The sequence below is a fragment of the Neomonachus schauinslandi genome, chromosome 14 (assembly GCF_002201575.2).
Source record: "Neomonachus schauinslandi chromosome 14, ASM220157v2, whole genome shotgun sequence".
Taxonomy (NCBI): Eukaryota; Metazoa; Chordata; class Mammalia; order Carnivora; family Phocidae; genus Neomonachus; species Neomonachus schauinslandi.
Genome location: NC_058416.1, coordinates 68,803,987 through 68,822,519, shown reverse-complemented (window position 1 = coordinate 68,822,519; position 18,533 = coordinate 68,803,987). Strand labels below are relative to the sequence as shown.

Here is an 18,533-nt window from a genome sequence, read left to right as displayed (position 1 = left end):
GGAGAGACAGAACAGAGTGATTCTCCAACACTACCTTGTGACTCAGGCAAATCTCAAAATAGAAATAGGAAACTGTTTCGATCTGAGGGCTTGTATCTTTAGGCAGTAATTTAGGGAGAAGAAAAAAAACAGCACTAAATTTCAAAAGCTTTATCAAGGAAGAAAGCTAATGTCAATCCAACCAATCTGAAGTGAATTTGAATTTACTACAGTCAGATTTCAGACATGGAAAGGACAGAGATAAATTTAGTTTACTTTTACAGAAGTTTGCTGACTGTGTTTGATTCCTTCAGTCCATTTAATAAGACGTGTTGCTTTGTTTATGCGATCATGCTTCTGTCTCCCCACAAAAGCTTCTGATCCCCTGACTCCTGGACTTGACCTATGCTGGATATTACACAGAATCTGTAAATTTACTCACATATACATATACACAGATATGCCAAAATTTAGTAATTTAATAATTCTAATATAGTATTCAGGGGTCTTTTTTAAACACTTTTATTAATTTTACAATTTTTTTGAGAACTTACCACATACTAGATATAGTTCCGGATACTGAGAATGTATCTGTGAAGAAGGGATGCCCTGGTGGCTCAGTCGGTTAAGCATCTGCCTTCGTCGGCTAAGGTCATGATCCCAGGGTCCTGGGATCGAGTCCGGCATCATGCTCCCTGCTCAGTGGGGAGTCTGCTTCTCCCTCTGTCTCTGCCTGCCACTCCCCTTGCTTGTGCGCTCTCTCTCTCTGTGTCAAATAAATTTAAAAATCTTAAAAAAAAAAATACTTGAAATCTCTGCCCTTATGAAGCTTATATTCTAGTTGGGAAAGATAAATGATAAATATGTAAAGTGTCAGGTGGTCTTAAGTGTTATGAAAAACAAAGTGAAATGGTCAGGGAGAGAGTAATGGGGTATACTTCATTTGTTAAAGAAAGCTTACGTTATTTTCAGGGAATTAGGATATTTATACAGGCAGAAGGCTGAAGGGGAAGGGTTCTTTGCACAATTTTCCTTGAGGGTCCTAAATACTCTTACACCACTGCAAGAGAAATATGATGTACATTTTGTTTCATTACATAAATTATATAGGCTTGAGAAAATGAGAATGCAGTTTTTAATTTCAGAGTAGCAGGGAGTTCTTTTGGATTGCTTCCTCAGCATCTAATCTATTGCCTTTGTATGCAGTGAGTGTTCAGTTATTATCTGATGAAATGCTCCTCAGACTCTGAAGGGCTACTTCTGCCAGATTATAATACTTTCCCCTCTGATTATAATAGAGACAGGCTATACATAGGCCAGCACTTGTACTATTTTCAGATTATTTACTGTGCCCATGTAGGGGTGCCAGTATTTCTTCCTCAGAATCCCAAACTTCGTTACCTGTTGCTATTATCTAAGTTTTCTATTCAGAAAACTGCTATCTTCTGTAACTTACCTTGATGTACAGGGAAACCATATTTTGTGCCATGTGTCTTATCAGGAACAGCACTACCTAGAAAAGATATAAGACAGGCTAGAGAAGATTTTTTTCAGCTTAGTCATCTCTGCTTTTTCTTGCCTGTAAGACATTTATCCTCATGATTTGATTTTTTCTAGAATGACAGGCTTGTTTCTCAGTCCTTCAAAGGCGTATTCTATTATAATAAGTTCAGTACCTTCCTTCCTCAAGGAAATTGGATTTAGTTCAGAGATGTGCCTTTCATCATCATTGAGGATGTTTCGGTCTTTTTCTTATAATCTAGTTTTGAACTTTGCTTCATGTATTGGTGTAATATGGCCATATTTCATGGCCTACAGTTACTCCAAATTCCATATTTCTTCTGGAAATATTACTACAATAGTAATATGATACAGCACTACTCATATACTCATTTTGGATTGTATATATCCCTGAAGACAACGTTGTGAAATATAATACTCATATTTTACTAAATATTTCAGGGATGTTTGACTCTCAATTTTATATTAAATCATTACTGATCCAGAGAGACAAAGCCATACTGTTACCTCAGGAAATAACCTCCAGAACATTTCCCAAGAAAGATGGGCAGTTCATTTTGATAATAGGGATGTTAGTGGAAGAGCTCTGATAAGGAAGCCATAAAGCTGTTAAAAGACTTAAGAATCTTTTTTGTCAGCAAAAGAGGGCTAACGTGTTGGTAAAAATCTTTGGAGTAATATCTAATGAGTTGGCTCCAGCTATTCTCTCCATATAATGTGTTGTAGAAGTAGCTGCTGAGATTTTGCTGAAAGATATTTGGGTGTATAATTGCAAACTGAGCAGAGGATGACTTTATGAAGATTGTTAAGGAAATAATATTCCAATATCTATACCCCAAGACCATTTTCTTTGAAAGTATGGCCTTCAATGAGTTAGGTTATTTGCATTTTTTTTTAAAGATTTTATTTATTTATTTGACAGAGACAGAGATAGCGAGAGCAGGAACACAAGCAGTGGGAGTGGGAGAGGGAGAAGCAGGCTTCCCCTCGAGGAGGGAGCCCGATGTGGGACTCGATCCCAGGACCCTGGGATCATGACCTGAGCCGAAGGCAGACGCTTAACGACTGAACCACCCAGGCGCCCGGTTATTTGCATTTTGATACACAGTTAAGTGTTTAGTAAATGTTTGAGATAAAAAGGGAAAAGCAGAGTACCACATAAAGACAAAGGGTCTAATAAGCCTACAGAGAATAGTAATTTTTTAAGGGTAAACAATAAAACAGCCAAGAGGTGACTTTCAGAAACAAGACATTCTACACTGAGGAACTGAGGATCCACAAAAGCAGAGAACTTGGGAATATCACATAACTGGTTTTGAGAAATAAGGGGAAGAGTAAATTTCTGAATGAGAGTAGATTTTTATTTAGAGGCCAGTCTTAGAAAACATGGGTTTTCACATTGAGGAAAACACAGTCTTCAGTGTTGCAGGGATAACACTAGAGACTATATAAACTTAATTGGCTTGTAAGGCTAGGCTGTTGATATTTAAGGTAAATTAACCCAATAAGCTACAAGGATGCCTCTTTGGGAAAGGAATGTAATATTCTTCAATCTCAGTAAACCGGAGCTGAAGCTTTTAAAATTTATCAACACCCAGTATGAGCTTTAGTGCTGACATTTAAAGCAAGAGGAGCTGTAATGCCAAATAATTAAGAGTGTAGGCTTTGGAAAGACCTGGGTTCCAGTCTTAGCACTACGGTATGGTCTTGGGTAAATTACTTAGCATCTGTAATTCTCAGTTTCCTCAGCCTGTTCTTGCTGTGGTTAAGAATACAGGTACCAGTATCAGAACTCAAATCCCAGCTCTCATTTACTAGCTATATCATCTTAGGGAAGCTACTGAATTCTCTATGACTCAGTTTCCTCAAATGGAGGTTGAGAGAGAGAAAAATAGTACCTACACCATTGGATTGTTGATGTTCACTCAGCCCTGAATAAATATATATATATTTTTTAAAGATTTTATTTATTTATTCATGAGAGACAGAGAGAGAGAGAGAGGCAGAGGGAGAAGCAGGCTCCCAAGGAGCAGGGAGCCCGATGCGGGACTCGATCCCAGGACCCTGGATTCATGACCTGAGCCGAAGGCAGATGCTCAACCATCTGAGCCACCCAGACGCCCCAGCCCTGAATAAATATTAACTGTATCAGTCTTTGTGTCAGCAACCTCTAACTTTGAAGTACTCACTATATTTGCTATCTTCCAGGAACCTAGAATCTGGTTATAAAGATCAGGCTAACACATATGAAAATGAAAATATTATACGGCATTTATAAGTAGGTGTTAAACAGTGTGATGCAGACAATAAAGGCTTATTGATTCAGTGATTATTAAACATCCACTGCAAACCAGGCAGGCACTAAGCTGAGTTCTGAGGATACAACAGTGAACTCTGCAAGGTCCTTGTTCTCAAGAAGCTCATTATTTTGTGATAGAGCAGATAGTAGTAGGCAAAACTACAGTGAAATGAATGCTACAGTGGAGATTAGTACTGGGGGCCGTGGGAATGCACAGGGGGTGCTTATGGCCTAGTTTTAGGAGGTTAGAAAAGGCTTATCAGAAAAAGTAAAATCTGAATGGGGAAGGAGTTAGTGTTCTTGGCAGGTCAGACAATGTGCAGAAGCCTGGAAACGTAGGCTATCACTATGCTAGTGGGGCATTCAAGGTGGTGATTAAAATGAGGCCAAAAACCATGCAGCCAAAGAGGTGTATACTTGCTGACCAGATTATGGAGGTTCCTGAGTGTAGACTTTATCCTGAAGGCAGTGAGGAATCAGTAAAAGTTTTAAGCAAGAGAGTGACATGTTTTAGCAAGATCACTCAGGCTGCAGGGTAGAGGATTAGAAGAAGCCAAGACAGAAAGATGGAAGACCAGCAAGGAGGCTGTTGGACTAATGCAGTTAAAAGAGAATAGTGGACCTGGACCCAGAATTAAGTCAGGCCACCTGGGTTTGAATCCTGCTCTGCTGCTTAATAGCTAGGTGACATTATGCAAGTTACTTAACCATCCTAGGTCTCTTCCTAATCTGAAATTTGGAGATGATAATAAAATTTACCTTAGAGGTTTGCTGTGAGGATTAAAGCACTTAGAACACTCCTGCCCGGCACATAGTAAGTGCTCTACAAATATAGGTAATGAGGCTGAAGAGAGGCAAACTAGGAAGAAGAATAAGTAAGACTCCGTGACCAAGGGATGTCAGGAGCAAGTAGGAGAAGCCAAGGAAATTGGTTTCTGGTTTGGAGGCTTAGAAGATGGTGGTGCCATTCATTGAGATAAGGAACAAGAGGACAAGCAGGTTTGGGGGAGGCTGAGAAAAAGCAGTCAAAGATGGGTGGATTGCAATCAGGAGAGTGTGGTGTTAGAGAAGCTAAAGGAAGAGTGTTGTAGGAAGGAGGGAGTGGTCAACATTGTTAAATGCTACTAGAGGGTCACTTAAGATAAGAGCTAAAAAGAATCAATTGCTTTTAGCAACAAGAAAGCCATTAGTGACTTTATCAGGAGGAATTTTGGTTGAGGGGGCTGGTTCGGAGGAGCTAAATGTATGGATTATGAAAGGAAAAGGAGATGATGAAGGGAGAATGTGAGAATGGACAACTGCCTAAAGAAGTTTAGCTGAGTAGGACTGAAAGTGGCTGGAAGGATTATGGGCAAGGCTGACATTGGACCCAATACACTGATTTGGCCTACTGGCAGGTAGATTTCTTAGTGGTTGTGCATCCATTCTATTTGATCCATAGCCATGCCAGGGAGGTTGAGAAGGGGAACTGATTTGGGGATAAATAATGGATTTGGCCTCAGTGGTTTTGAATTTGACATATGCATGTAGAAATGCCCGGCAAGCAATTTGATATGGGACTAATGGACAGAAAAATCAGAGTAAGATGCAGGTGAGTGGGGATGAACTAAGCAGGTACCAGAACAAAAGCAGGCTGGGAAGAATGCACAAAGGAGCTCTGGATCTAGCCTTAGAATTCATGAGCATAATGAAAATGTGTGACCTCCATGAAGGCAGGTGCTTGTGGGTGGGAAATGGGTCTCAGAGCGGAAGTGAGAAGCCACGCCTCATATCCTGACTACATTGCTTATCAAGAGCACTTGCAATAAACAGAGTTGCTCAGAGATGGAGCCCAGGAGTTCTAAGCTGTCAGGGAGAGGGAGCAGGAAAGTCCTGAGTTTGGAGTTGGAGCGATCGACCTTGGCTGAATACTAGGCCTAGTCTAGGCAGTCATGTGGCGTAGGCTCTATGGGTTAACTTTAGGAAGGCAACACTTTTGTCCTGATCTTCGCTCTGTCTTCAAAATGTAAAAAAAAAAAGTTCATCTGTGTATTTCAGCTGTGCCAAGCCCTGGACTGTGGTGTTTGCCATGAATTACTTTTAATTTATCATTCAGGGTCGTAGTTAGCATTTGTATTTACATAAATAATATGTAAATAAGATGTTGATCTATTGAATATATGCTGGGTCTGGGAATAACAAGGTAGCTGGGAAAATACGTCTGTTCCACCTTTAGAATCCTGGTATTTCATTCTCTTGTTACTATTTATTCTCTCAGTCCCCAAACAGCTCTTGAGTATCTTCTGTGTCAGGCATTGCTTTTCCTTTTATTATCTATCTCAGTTCCCTCCTGGGTGTGTCTGTCATTTTGCACTGTCACATGAACTATTCTCTTCAAAACTTTCTTGACCTGTCTTTTCTCATGGTTGGCTCCATCCCATCTCCTCTTAAGAGAGATCCTTTAAAGGATTTGTATGTCAGGGAATACTAATATATGCTATGTATTCTTCAGACTTTGTTACAGTGAAATGGAGAAAAGAAAAAAAGGAATCCCAAACAAGATCATAGAACGATTGTGGCTGGAAGGAAATGCAAGGACAGGAGAAATCACATCTTAGTACTCTGAGGCCCAGCCGTAAGAGATTGCTGCCCTAATTACCTCTGTGAAGCCCAGATAACAGAAATGAGCAGTATTATAGGCACGAGGGGGTGTCATAAGTGGACTCAGATTGGTCCCAGCATGGCAAGACCCTGAGTTCAATAATAGAAGGTTAAGTACCAGCTTCAAACACTCAGTGTGTTCTCTGAGTTCCTAATGATATTTCTACCTGGAGCTTTCTTTTACATTTACCTTAATGGCTCAGTTGGAAGTCAGCCGTCACTGCTAAGTGTCTTGAGTTTTATGCAGTATTGGCAGCAACTTCCTTATTATCCTGACATTAGAAATAGAAATGCTGCCCAGTTGCAGCCAGGCTGTTGATACCCAGGCAGTGGTGGAACATTTCCACTTTCTAGGATCTTGTCCTCTCCAACACTGAGTGGTCTAACCTTTTGTCACCTTCATAAGTCGTCAGATTTATGAGAAAGCCTCCCATTCCTAAAATAGCTCTGCCATCAGGCCAGTAACATGCTTTTTGCTCTGAGCTTCTGCTCTCTTGGATATAGTAGGGAAATCTGCTCCAATAAACATTAAATTAAATACCTCACATATTAAGAACTTCTGCTATTATTATTAATGTTGTTGTTCTTGTTGTTACTGCCACCATGTAGGATCAGAAGCTAGAGCCTAGCTGAATCTCTGATTTTGCTCCTGTTATGCTGGATAGTTTAAGCAAGTTCAAATTATCTGGAAATGGAGTTGAAAATACTTGGTTTCCTCTCTTTTATAGCCATTATCAGCTCAAAGAGTCTTAAAAAGGTCAAAGTGTTATCACATTAGTATTTTTACTTATTAGAGATTTAACATCTCATCTCTGGATTCCTTTCTTTTTTTTTTTTTTTTTTAATTTTATTTATTTATTCATGAGAGACAGAGAGAGAGAGAGAGAGGCAGAGGAAGAAGCAGGCTCCCAAGGAGCAGGGAGCCCGATGCGGGACTCGATCCCAGGACCCTGAGATCATGACCTGAGCTGAAGGCAGACGCTTAACCATCTGAGCCACCCAGGCGCCCTGGATTCCTTTCTTTTTAAGATTCTATATATTTGGGGTGGAGGGAAGCACAGAGGGAGAGGGAGAGGGAGAAGCAGACTCCCCTGCCCAACGTGGGATTTGATCCCAGGACCTTGGGATGACAACCTGAGCCTAAGGTCCCCTCCCCATGCTCCACCCCTTACTCTGTCGCCTGTCTCTCCCCAACCCCGCCCAACACCCCATACCATTTTCTAGACCCAGCCCCCTTCCTGTCCCTGCCCCATCCCAGGGTTCCCCTCCTTGCCGTAGAACCCACCCCTCTCTAAGCCTCTTCCACCCGGCTGGCTGGCCTCGCCCCTCTCTATGCCCCGCCCAGTGCCTCATCTACTTGCCTAGGCCCCGCCCATGACTCGCTCAACCATGTCTCCCAAGGGCAACAAGGGTGGAGTGAGCGTGCGACTGGCGGCCTTCGGGCACATGCTCTGCTTCTTGAACTGCCACTTGCCAGCGCACATGGACAAGGCAGAGCAGCGCAAGGACAACTTCCAGACCATCCTTAGCCTCCAGCAGTTCCCGGGGCCCGGGGCGCATGGCATCCTGGATCACGAGTATGGGCTCTGGGCGGGACCAAGTGGACCTTGGGCGGGGCTAGTGAAGGAGGAGGTGGGCCTCAGAGGCGAGAGTCTCAAAAATTTGGCCACAGGAACCTGAGTACCAGCCTGGGTAGGCCTTGCGGGGAGAGGCAGAGCCTATGGCGGGGGGGAGGGAGAGGTGGGGGGGGGGGGGGCCCGCCTAAACTACATCTAGGAACACGAATGCTGGTAAGTTTGATGGAGGACAGAAACTGCAGGGTGGAGCTTTGCTGAGGGGCAGGGCCTTGCTGAGGGTCCAATCAAACTTTGTTCTAGATCTGCATCCCCCTGCCTTTCCTTGGCGGGCTGGAGGGTCTGCAGCCACCCACCCCACCCACTGCATCATCGCAAGGGGCATCCAGTGCTGTGGGTTGGATGGGGGTGAAGAAGGATCTGGGTTGGGCTCTTTCACCCCATGAACCCTGCTGACCCCCACCCCCGAACAGCCTCGTGTTCTGGTTTGGGGACCTCAACTTCCGCATTGAGAGCTATGACCTGCACTTCGTCAAGTTTGCCATTGACAGCGACCAGCTCCACCAGCTCTGGGAGAAGGACCAGGTGCAGAATCCCAGCCCGCACCCTAAATGCCAAACACACAGAGCATGACCCAGCACACTTTTGCATACTACTAGGCTCTGGCTCTTGCCTTCACCTGTGCTGTCCAAGCTGTTGTCCAATTCTGCCCTTTTGGACCTGTGTTTAACTTTTTGAGGAACTGCCAGTCCACCGTGACTGCACCTTTATGTTCTCACAGCAATGTGGGAGTGTTAAAATTTGTCCATATCCTTGCTAACACTTGTTATTCCCATTAACCCTCCCCCCATTTTATTATTGTCATCCTAGTGGGGTAAAATGGTATCTTATTGTGGTTTTGATGTGCATTTTTTTTTTTTTACTTTTTTCTTGTTTTTATTATGCACTACTGCATAACCTTCTAGAAGGGGTAGATGAGTATGACTGAGTTATTTTTCATCAATCAGGAAAATGCTTCCTTAATTGATATTCTCCAAACCCTTTGACAATAGTAACAATTAACCCCAGAGACCCGCCTGTCTCTTTGCATCAAACTCCACTGATAATGGATAATAGGCAACCCTTTTTTCCTTGCCGCTGTTACTGAACCTGTGGATGTGCGCTGTGGCTATGCCGGGGATGACCAAGCACACGGCCATGACGCCGATCCTGGGCAGGATCTCGAACCACATCGCAGCCCGGTTGCCAGAGCCAAACCACTGCCTTCCCGGCCTGGTAAAGGTGCTGATTTGCGTTTTCCTAATAACTAATAACAAGATGTTGAACGTCTTTCCATGTCTTGCTGGCCATTTATCTTCTTTGAAGAAATGTTTATTACAGTCATTTGCCTGTCTTTAAATTGGGTTGTTTGTCTTCTTTGTTTTTTTTTTTTTTAATGTTTTTTTTTTAAAGATTTTATTTATTCATTTGAGAGAGAGAATGAGAGAGAGAGAGAGAGCACATGAGAGGGGGGAGGGTCAGAGGGAGAAGCAGACGCCCTGCTGAGCAGGGAGCCCGATGTGGGACTCGATCCCGGGACTCCAGGATCATGACCTGAGCTGAAGGCAGTCGCTCAACCAACGGAGCCACCCAGGCGCCCTGTCTTCTTTATTTTTGAGTTGTAAGAGTTCTTTATATATTCTGGATAGGTTTTTATCAAATATATGAGATATTTTCTCCCAATCTATGGGTTATGCTTTCGCTTAAAAAAATTTTTTATAAAGATTTATTTATTTATTTGAGAGAGAGGGAGAGAGAGAGTGTGTGAGCAAGGGGATAGGGAGAGGGAGAGAGAGAATCTCAAGCAGACTCCCCACTGAGTGAAGAGCTCAACACAGAACTCAATACCGGGACCCTGAGATCATGACCTGAGCCAAAATCAAGAATTGGATGCTCAACCAACTGAGCCACCCAGGTGCCCCATGTAGGTTTTATTTATTTTTAAAAACAATTTTTTTTAAGATTATTTATTTATTTATTTATTTGACAGAGATACAGCGAGAGAGAGAACACAAGCAGGGGGAGTGGGAGAGGGAGAAGTAGGCTTCCCCCCCAGCAGGGAGCCCAATGCGGGGCCCGATCCCAGGACCCTGGGATCATGACCTGAGCTGAAGGCAGACGCCTAATGACTGAGCCACCCAGGCGCCCCAAAAATCTATTTTTTAATTTAATTTTATTTTTTTTTAGATTTTTTTTTTTTTAATTTATTTGACAGAGAGAGACACAGCGAGAGAGGGAACACAAGCAGGGGGAGTGGGAGAAGGAGAAGCAGGCTTCCCGCTGAGCAAGGAGCCCTATGCGGGGCTCGATCCCAGGACCCTGGGATCATGACCTGAGCCAAAGGCAGACGCTTAACGACTGAGCCACCCAGGCGCCCCCCAAAAATCTGTTTTTTTAAAAGATTTATTTATTTATTTATTTGAGAGAGAGAGAGAGAGAGAGCACAAGCAGGGGGAGGGGCAGAGGGAGAGGGAGAAGCAGGCTCCCTGCTGAGCAGGGAGCCCAATGCAGGCTTGATCCCAGGATCTTGGGGTCATGACCAAAGCCAAAAGCAGATGCCCCACCGACTGAGCCATCCAGGCACTCCGCCCCCCTTTTTAAAAAAGATTTTATTTTTAAGTAATCTCTGTACCCAACATGGGACTTGAACTCATAACCCCAAGATCAAGAGTCCCAAGCTCCATCCATCAACTGAGACAGCCAGGAACCCCTGTTTTCACTTTCTTGATAGTCCTTTGACACATAAAAGTTTTTAATTTTGATGAAATCTAGTTTTTTTTTTTCCTTTGGTTGCTTGTCCTGTTGGTGTCATATTTTGCATATGTCTATCCAGCTGTCCCAGCACCATTTGTTGAAAGACTATATTTTCCCCATTGAATGGTCTTGGCACCTTATGAAAAATCAATTCTTCATAGATGTATGGATTTATTTCTGGACTCTCAGTTCTATTCCATTGATATATATACTTATTATCCTTATGCTGGTACCATGTTGTTTTGATTACTGTAGCTTTGTGAATTCTCTACTTTTATTATTGCAAGCCTGCTCCTGAGTACATTTGTGTATTGTGAACAGTATTTTGTATTTTTCTTTTCACTTTTTGGGGAACACACACTTCTGTGTGGATCATTTGTATAATCAGTACCCTTGTCATTTAAAATAATTATGAAGTGTTTGTTTTATTTTGCCTTGCTCTGCTGTGCTATTTTTGTTAAGTTTTTATTTTACCTGTTTTCTGGGTTGCTTTTAACTTTTCTAGATCGCCTTGTTTGCACTGTTTCTTCTGGACCCAGACTCATTAGCTATCAAGCCTCCCCGCCTCGATGTCAGAGAATGCTGGCTGCTTTTTTAGGTCATCCTCATAGAAACGCAGACTACTCCAATCTGCCTCAGCTCAGACCCAATACTTCCTGCCAGTTGTGAGTTCAGTTTCTGGGGTAGAAGGCCTCTAAGAAAACCTCTTTCTTGAACCACAGCTGTGCAGAGATCAAGAGTGGCTCCAAACTTACAATCTGCTGTATGCTTATTTGTGAATAACCATTCTGAGATGTCACACTGATGAGACACATGGGAAAGAACCTGTCTTTTGAACTTTTCTTATGCTGCCAAAACAAGCATTTACAAGTGCTGTTTCCATATGTAATATGTCCCTGCCTTTAGAAAGGAGGAGCTTCCAGAGATTATGGGATTTGTTCAAGGTTGTCCAGTGACCTTACAGTGCTACTGGGAACAGAATTAATCCCCGACTCCCATTGATCCCCTTCTCATCATCATTACCACACACTCCTTCCTTATTGGGCAACAGAAGATAGAATTTACTTTTCAGTATTTTCCCCAAGGGAGGTTTTGAGTTTTTTCCCCGCTTTGGTAAATAACACAGGTAAGGAGCCTCAGTGAATAACTTGCATTCATTGTACCATTCTTTGAAGGATCAAGATCATGGGCTCTGGCAACAGATCTATGAGAGAAGTGGGGACAGGTGAGAAAATGTTCACAGCCTCAGTGTGTTCTGAACTCTTTAGGAATTTTGGATGAGCAGAGATGCTCAGTTTTCTCCCATAACAAATAGGATGTCTTCTGTGAAACTTGTCTGTAGTGGTTATTGATCAAATTGTTGGTATATATGAAATTTTCCTATGGGAATTTTCAAAGATATGCAGAAGTAGAGAGAATAATATAATGAATTAGCAGGTACCTGCCACCCAGCTATTGGAATCATCAACATGTGGCCAATCTTGTTTTATCTCTACTTCCATTTACTCCTTTTCCCCACTGGATTATTTTGGAACAAAATCAGTATATTGATCAAGTTTTCAGTTTCTACTTGTTCTTGAAGCTATTTCCCTTAGATACTGGGATGTGTGCTCTCATTTAGATTGCTTTTAGCAGCTTTATTGGGCCTGACATTCTTTCTCTGGCAGTTTTTTGCATTGGTAGAATCATAGGTGTTTTCTGGCCTCAAACTCTGTTCTTTTGTCTCTCCCACTCCCGGGGTTCTGTGAACCTGTCATGCATGCACTTTGATCCAAGTGCCTAGACCTCACTTAACCTATTCTCCCTCCTAGTTCACCAACTTTAATGTATGAGGTTAGGGACTTCAGCAGTCTTTGTCATTAATTACTCTATATGCAGTGCCTAGTCTGGCATGTAGTAGGTGCTTAGTAAATAGTTGTTGATGACTGAATGGATGAATTCCCTTTGGCTTTCCACTCACCTGAACCTCACAACCAGCTGTTTTAACAGGGCATTTGGTTCTGTGTATCTTAAATGAGGAGAAAATTAGCTGAACCTCTTTAGAAGTAGCTTTTATCCTTGACCCCTTTTGTCTAGCTGAAGAATCTGAATTTTCCTGGCTCCCCCTACTGGTCTCTCCGGGATAGTTGCATACAGGTGCCGCTGGTGGCAAAGGGTTGGAGCCAGAGGCGGGTTCTGCCAAGGGAAAATAGAACATTGTTGTGGAGTGCCCTAGCCAGTCCAGGCAGGTCTGAGAAGGAAGAGAGCAGCTTGTTGAAAACAGTTCAGGGAAGTGCAGCTTTCTGTATAAGGGGCAGGGAAGGTAGCCCAATGCCAGCTAAGGTCAGAAGAGCAGGGTTGGAGGCTGCAGCACCTGAAGACCATGAGTATCATGACCACATGGACCCATAAATAAGCTGGTCGTTATGTGGGAATCAGCCTCTATATTGAGAATAGAGATGTGCTCCTTCTCCCCTTAAGACAAAGCACCCTGAGATCAGACATAGTCACCACGCAGGTTGAGTGGCTACCGAGTTTTATTTTGGCCTCCTGTGAAAGTTGAACCAAGTGGGGTGGTGAATGTAGATGGGAGCGTCCCTAGAGTTTATGGTCTTATGTGACCCCATCTCCCAACTCTTAAGACCAGTAACAACTCTGTGGAGCTCTGGGTGTATGCTCTGCTAAGTCCTCCTCCTTCCACCCTCCATAAATACAATAAATGCCCCATACCTACCCACTTCCTAGATCACATTTCTTGGTTATTTACATGTATTTGTCTTTACCACAGTGCAACTTCCCAGAAAGTGGGCTGTGGCAGAATGCATCTTGCCAGACTCCAAACTACAGACATCAGGAAGAGCGTTAAAGATGGTCAGACACTAGGGGCAAATCCCCTCCTCTTCTCTCCAACCCCAAACCCCAAGTGCCAGGGCAATTACACTTAAAGTTGAACATGGAAATAGGCTTTTGTTACCCTTCCTTCCTAGAAGGAAGCATGTGATTTTCCCCAATACACAAGGAAGGGAACCCAATCCAGAAGAACCTAAGGGCATGAAAATTGCCACCAGACTTGGGCAGGTATATCTATGAAATGGTCATTATAAAGAAATGTTTGGAAAGAATTCACTTCTTTACTGGGTATTGGGAATGTAGCAGTGGGCAAAGTCCAGCATTTTAGTGGGAGAAGGTAGACCATAACCAGATAAATATGTAACATGTCAGGGGTGCTAACTGCTAAGAAAGGAGAAAAAGCGGGAAAGAAGGATAGGGCAAGAGTGTGTTGTTTTAAATTTGGTGATCAGGGAAAACAACTCTGTTGAGATGAGGGAGCAAGTCCTGTGATCATCTGGAGAAAGAATATTCATGGCAAAGGAACTAGAGAGTGCAAAGGCCCTGAAGCAGGAGCATGCTTGGCTTGTGGGAGGAACAGTGAGAAGATGGTGTGGCTGGGGCTAAGTGACTGAAAGAGAGAGTGGTAGGAGCAAGGTCAGAGAGGAAACCAGTGGCCAGATCATATGGGGCCTTGTACACCTTGGCAGGGGATTTGGGGTTTGCTTTAAGTGAGATGGAAAACCACTGAAGGGTTTGAAAACAAAAATGATGTGAACCAACTTAGGTTTGACAAGGCTTACTCTGGCTGCAGTGTGGAGTCGATCACAGGGAAGCAAGGGTAGAGGAGGAAGACCAACTGGAGGATGGTTGCCAGAGAGAGGTGATGTGGCTTGGACGGGGTAGTAGCAGAAGTGGGAAGAAGCTATTGACTAGTAGGTTTGATTTAAAAGTCAGCAGGGTCTGCTGAGGGATTGGATGTGGGTGGGGTGTGAGAGGAGGAGAGGGCCACAGCTACCTGCAAGGGTTTTGGCTTGCATCACTGGAAGAATGGAGTTGCTGTTTAACTGAGATGGAGAAGACTGGGAGAAGAGCTGGGTTGGGGGGGGCGATATTCACCAGTTCTGTTTCTACCTATTAAGTGAAATATCTATTTGATCTCTAAGTGGAGGTATCCATTTCAAATAATAGTAGACATTCTTGAGGCACCTGGGTGGCTCAGTTGTTAAGCGTCTGCCTTCAGCTCAGGTCATGATCCCAGGGTCCTGGGATCAAGCCCGGTATCGGGCTCCCTGCTCAGCGGGAAGTCTGCTTCTCCCTCTCCCACTCCCCGTGATTGTGTTCCCTCTCTTGCTGTGTCTCTCTGTCAAATAAATAAATAAAATCTTTTAAAAAATCAAATAATAGTAGACATTCCAAATATTAGGCTCCTCAAAGTAATAATAATAGGGAATATTGTTTACATAGTGCTTTATAGTTGATAGTGCTCCCACATACATTATCTTGTTCTGTTTCCACATCACCCACATAAGGTAGTTTGTTTTCTATTTTACAGGTAAGGAAGCTGAGATTCAGAAAGTTCTGCACAAGAGAGCCAGTGTTTTGATGTTGCCACACAGAGGAAGATGGCAACCAGCAGCCATTTAGCCTTGAAGAGCAGCAACCAACCATCAGAGAGACCCTGGCTTTCCCTTAGTTGTCAGGTAGGAAGACCTGGGCCTCCCTAGCTCTGTCCCCAGCCCTCCCACAGAGAGGAACCAGCGGGGAAGTGGAGAACAGGCTGTGTTCCCCTACCCTCGCCTCAAACCCCCAGAGCCATGGCCAGGTCTAGCTTCCCTGGGAAGGGGCAGAGCGGAGCTTTGAAGGGGAACTTGAGATGGACATTTCAAAAATGAATATTTTTATTGTATAAACATTTAAAATTAATCTTAAATACCAGAAGGAGACTATTTGAATTCCTGAAAGTAGCTGAGAATCATGGCATCCATCATTAAGCTACCCAGTGAGAAAAGGGGGTCTGGCATTGTGTCACTGAGGGCAGCTATTGAAAAAGATCAGAAACCTTCAAGTTTATCCAGGATAAGATGCTGGGATAAACCAGTGGCAATTGCATTTCTTTCCAGTCTTTTTCCCTATGTATCTTTTTAACATTGTTCAGATCTTATCACATAGGCAATTTTGTTTTTCCATAACCTGCTGTTTTCTCATCACTACTTTTGATACAAACATTTCCCCCCATGGTACTAACCGTTTTTTGTAATCATCATTTTCAAATGATTGTTTATTAACCAGCCATTTAGGCTGCTTCCACAATTTATATACATCTTTTTGCATTAAGCTGCTGAGGCTTACTTTGTTAGATATCTTCCAAAAAGTAGAATTACTGGTTTAAAAGATATAAACATTTTTAGGCTTTTGGTAAATTCTAATAATTTTCCAGAAAAGTTCTGCCATTGGTATAGAAAAGTAAGAGTGAGCCTTGGAATCAAGATCTTCTGATTCTAAATCTCAGGCTTTTTTTTTTTTTTTCTGTGCTGGTTTTCTTCTTGTGAAATGGAGACAAGTGTATGTGTCATGATCACAAGAATCAGAACTGTGTCCTCAATAAATAGCAGTAGTTCTTGTTATAATGAAAGAAGATTTGCAGAATTCCCCTAGGAAATTGTCTTTGTTCATTCACCCACACTGGCCCCCACATTGGAGCACAGTCTGCCCTAACTAGTTCTTCTCAGTCTGACGGCTGGCTGACTTTTCCCAGCAGCTCCTTCACAGTCTGAAATGGCCCTTTTCTCCCTCAGTGGCATGAAGGGATTTGTCACTTTGATCGTCAGCTGGTATCTGGACTTCAGATATTTCTGGACTGGTATCTGCCCATGTCCTTCCTTCTCTGAGCCCTCTTGCTCCTCCCCCACCCATCCTACATCTTCAAGTCCTAAAGGTGTTCCAGGGTCCTACTCTAATGGCATCTTCTCTGACCCGGCTGGCACATCATCCTTCTCCAAATCATCAGAGAATTTATTTTCCCTTACCTCCCATGTTATATTCTCTCTTGTGGTACCAACATCTGTTTAGGTATATGTCCCATGTCCTGTACAACTCTGTATGCTTAAGCTCCTTGAGAACAGGAATTCAGTCTTTCTTAGCACACAGTAGCCACTCAGAATATCTGTTGGATGAATTAGTGGTTGCTCAGTGCCAAGCACTATTCTAGGTATTGGGAATACAGAAATGAATTATCTTTGCATGAATCCCATTTGCAAAGAAACCTGATCTCATATGGGGAGATAGATTCATAAAAAGATGATGCAAGAGTAGGAATATGCACAGAACAGGGAGATGGCACAGAGGGAAACACAGCGATGGAGCCCTGGGCTCCACAGTCTGAGCAGTTCAGGATTGGTCAGCTCTACCAACTTCACAGCTATGTGACAATGGCAGTTACTTAATATCTCTGGGCCTCAGTGAGAATAAAATAGTAGCTACCCCATAGGGTTGTTGATATACATAAGGCCTCTGGCACAGTGCATGGTACATGGTAGTGATGTAATAAATGAAAACTCTCTTCTGGAGGAACAGAGAAAGCTGTACAGACAAGGGGCTATGTGAACTGAGCTTTTGAATAAAAATTCCTCAGGTATGCAAGAGATAAGGACTTAACAGGCAGAGGAAACTACATGAATGAGCAAATAGTTTATCATCATCCAAAAACAAAAAAAACCCAAAAAAACCCACAAGCCCTGCCACTCGTGGAGCTTGTGCTCCTTAACATGATGCCAAAACATTCAGCAGGCTCAGGGCACAGATTTTGACTCAGAAGAGAAAATCAGAAGAGAATGCCCTTGAAGGAGAGAGGGAGATGTCAATAATCACACAGTTTCCTCTCCAGTGTTGCCACAGGCTTTGACCTCTGCTTGGTATGGACTGGCCATGGGGTAGGGCACCATATTTAGGGAGGGCAGCAGATTTTCCCTGAAGCAAAAATAAGTTATTTTCCTGTTGTACCCATCCACAGTGATACAAAGAAGCTTTATTCAGAGGCACCTACCTCCACACTGCCCTGTTCTCAAAGGAAACATGTTTTGTTAGGACAGATTTCTTCCCTTAGATAAATATTTGGTATTTCCCTTCACAGCAGTTTAGCAAGAGATGCAGATCCAGACATTTATTGCTCTGCCCTCCTCCTCTCCACCCCCAGGGAGAATGCTTCAAGGGGTCTAAAGGCATCCTGCACTCTTGGAGAGGTTCAGAGGAGGGTCAGAGGTAGCCAGGAGAGGGGGGAGGGGAGTGTGTAAGGACTAGAATTCTAGAGGCTCTGCTGCCAGGTACTCAGTGGCCAGGCACGATTATGTAAATTGGAGGAAATCCCACCAGCCTGCTTTCTCCAAGGCCCAGAATGGATTTTAGAGATGCTGGTGATAACTTTAGGGCAAGTTTTAGGTAACTTCAGGATGAGTGCTGACTACTATCATTCAAATGTAAGAGGGGGCATGACCGTGGAATTTCCTCCTGCAAGGGGCACTCAAGAGAACTGTGAAATTCTGAATTCACTGCCCAGGCTAGCAGCCTGGTGCTTCATCCCTGGTGCTTCAGAGTCCAGACCTTTCAGAAAAGTCAGAAAGCAGAGATAAATCAGCCCTAAGGAAGAACTGGAGCAAGCAGTAACAGGATTCATTCACCACTCCCTACAACGCCTTCCTTTTGCCAGCTCCCTGACTACCCTTTCCCCTTGACCTTCCTCCTCTACTTCTACCCTCCTCTACTTCTACAAACAAAAGGACCAGAAAACAGGATAGGTGACCTGGGCAGGCCATTCTTGTTCTGAGCACATTAGGCCCTTCTTTGCGTAGGCTCTGGAGTTCTTGGAACGACCTTGGTTGGGGGATGTGGCATTGCACTCTGCAGGGATCGATGGATTGATC

At 43.4% G+C, this 18,533-nt stretch overlaps 1 pseudogene; it reads right to left on the bottom strand.

The window, feature by feature from the left end:
* Positions 1-9,032: 9,032 nt before the first annotated feature.
* On the bottom strand, positions 9,033-9,245 carry LOC110592508 (annotated as a pseudogene).
* Between the last annotated feature and the right edge of the window lie 9,288 nt (positions 9,246-18,533).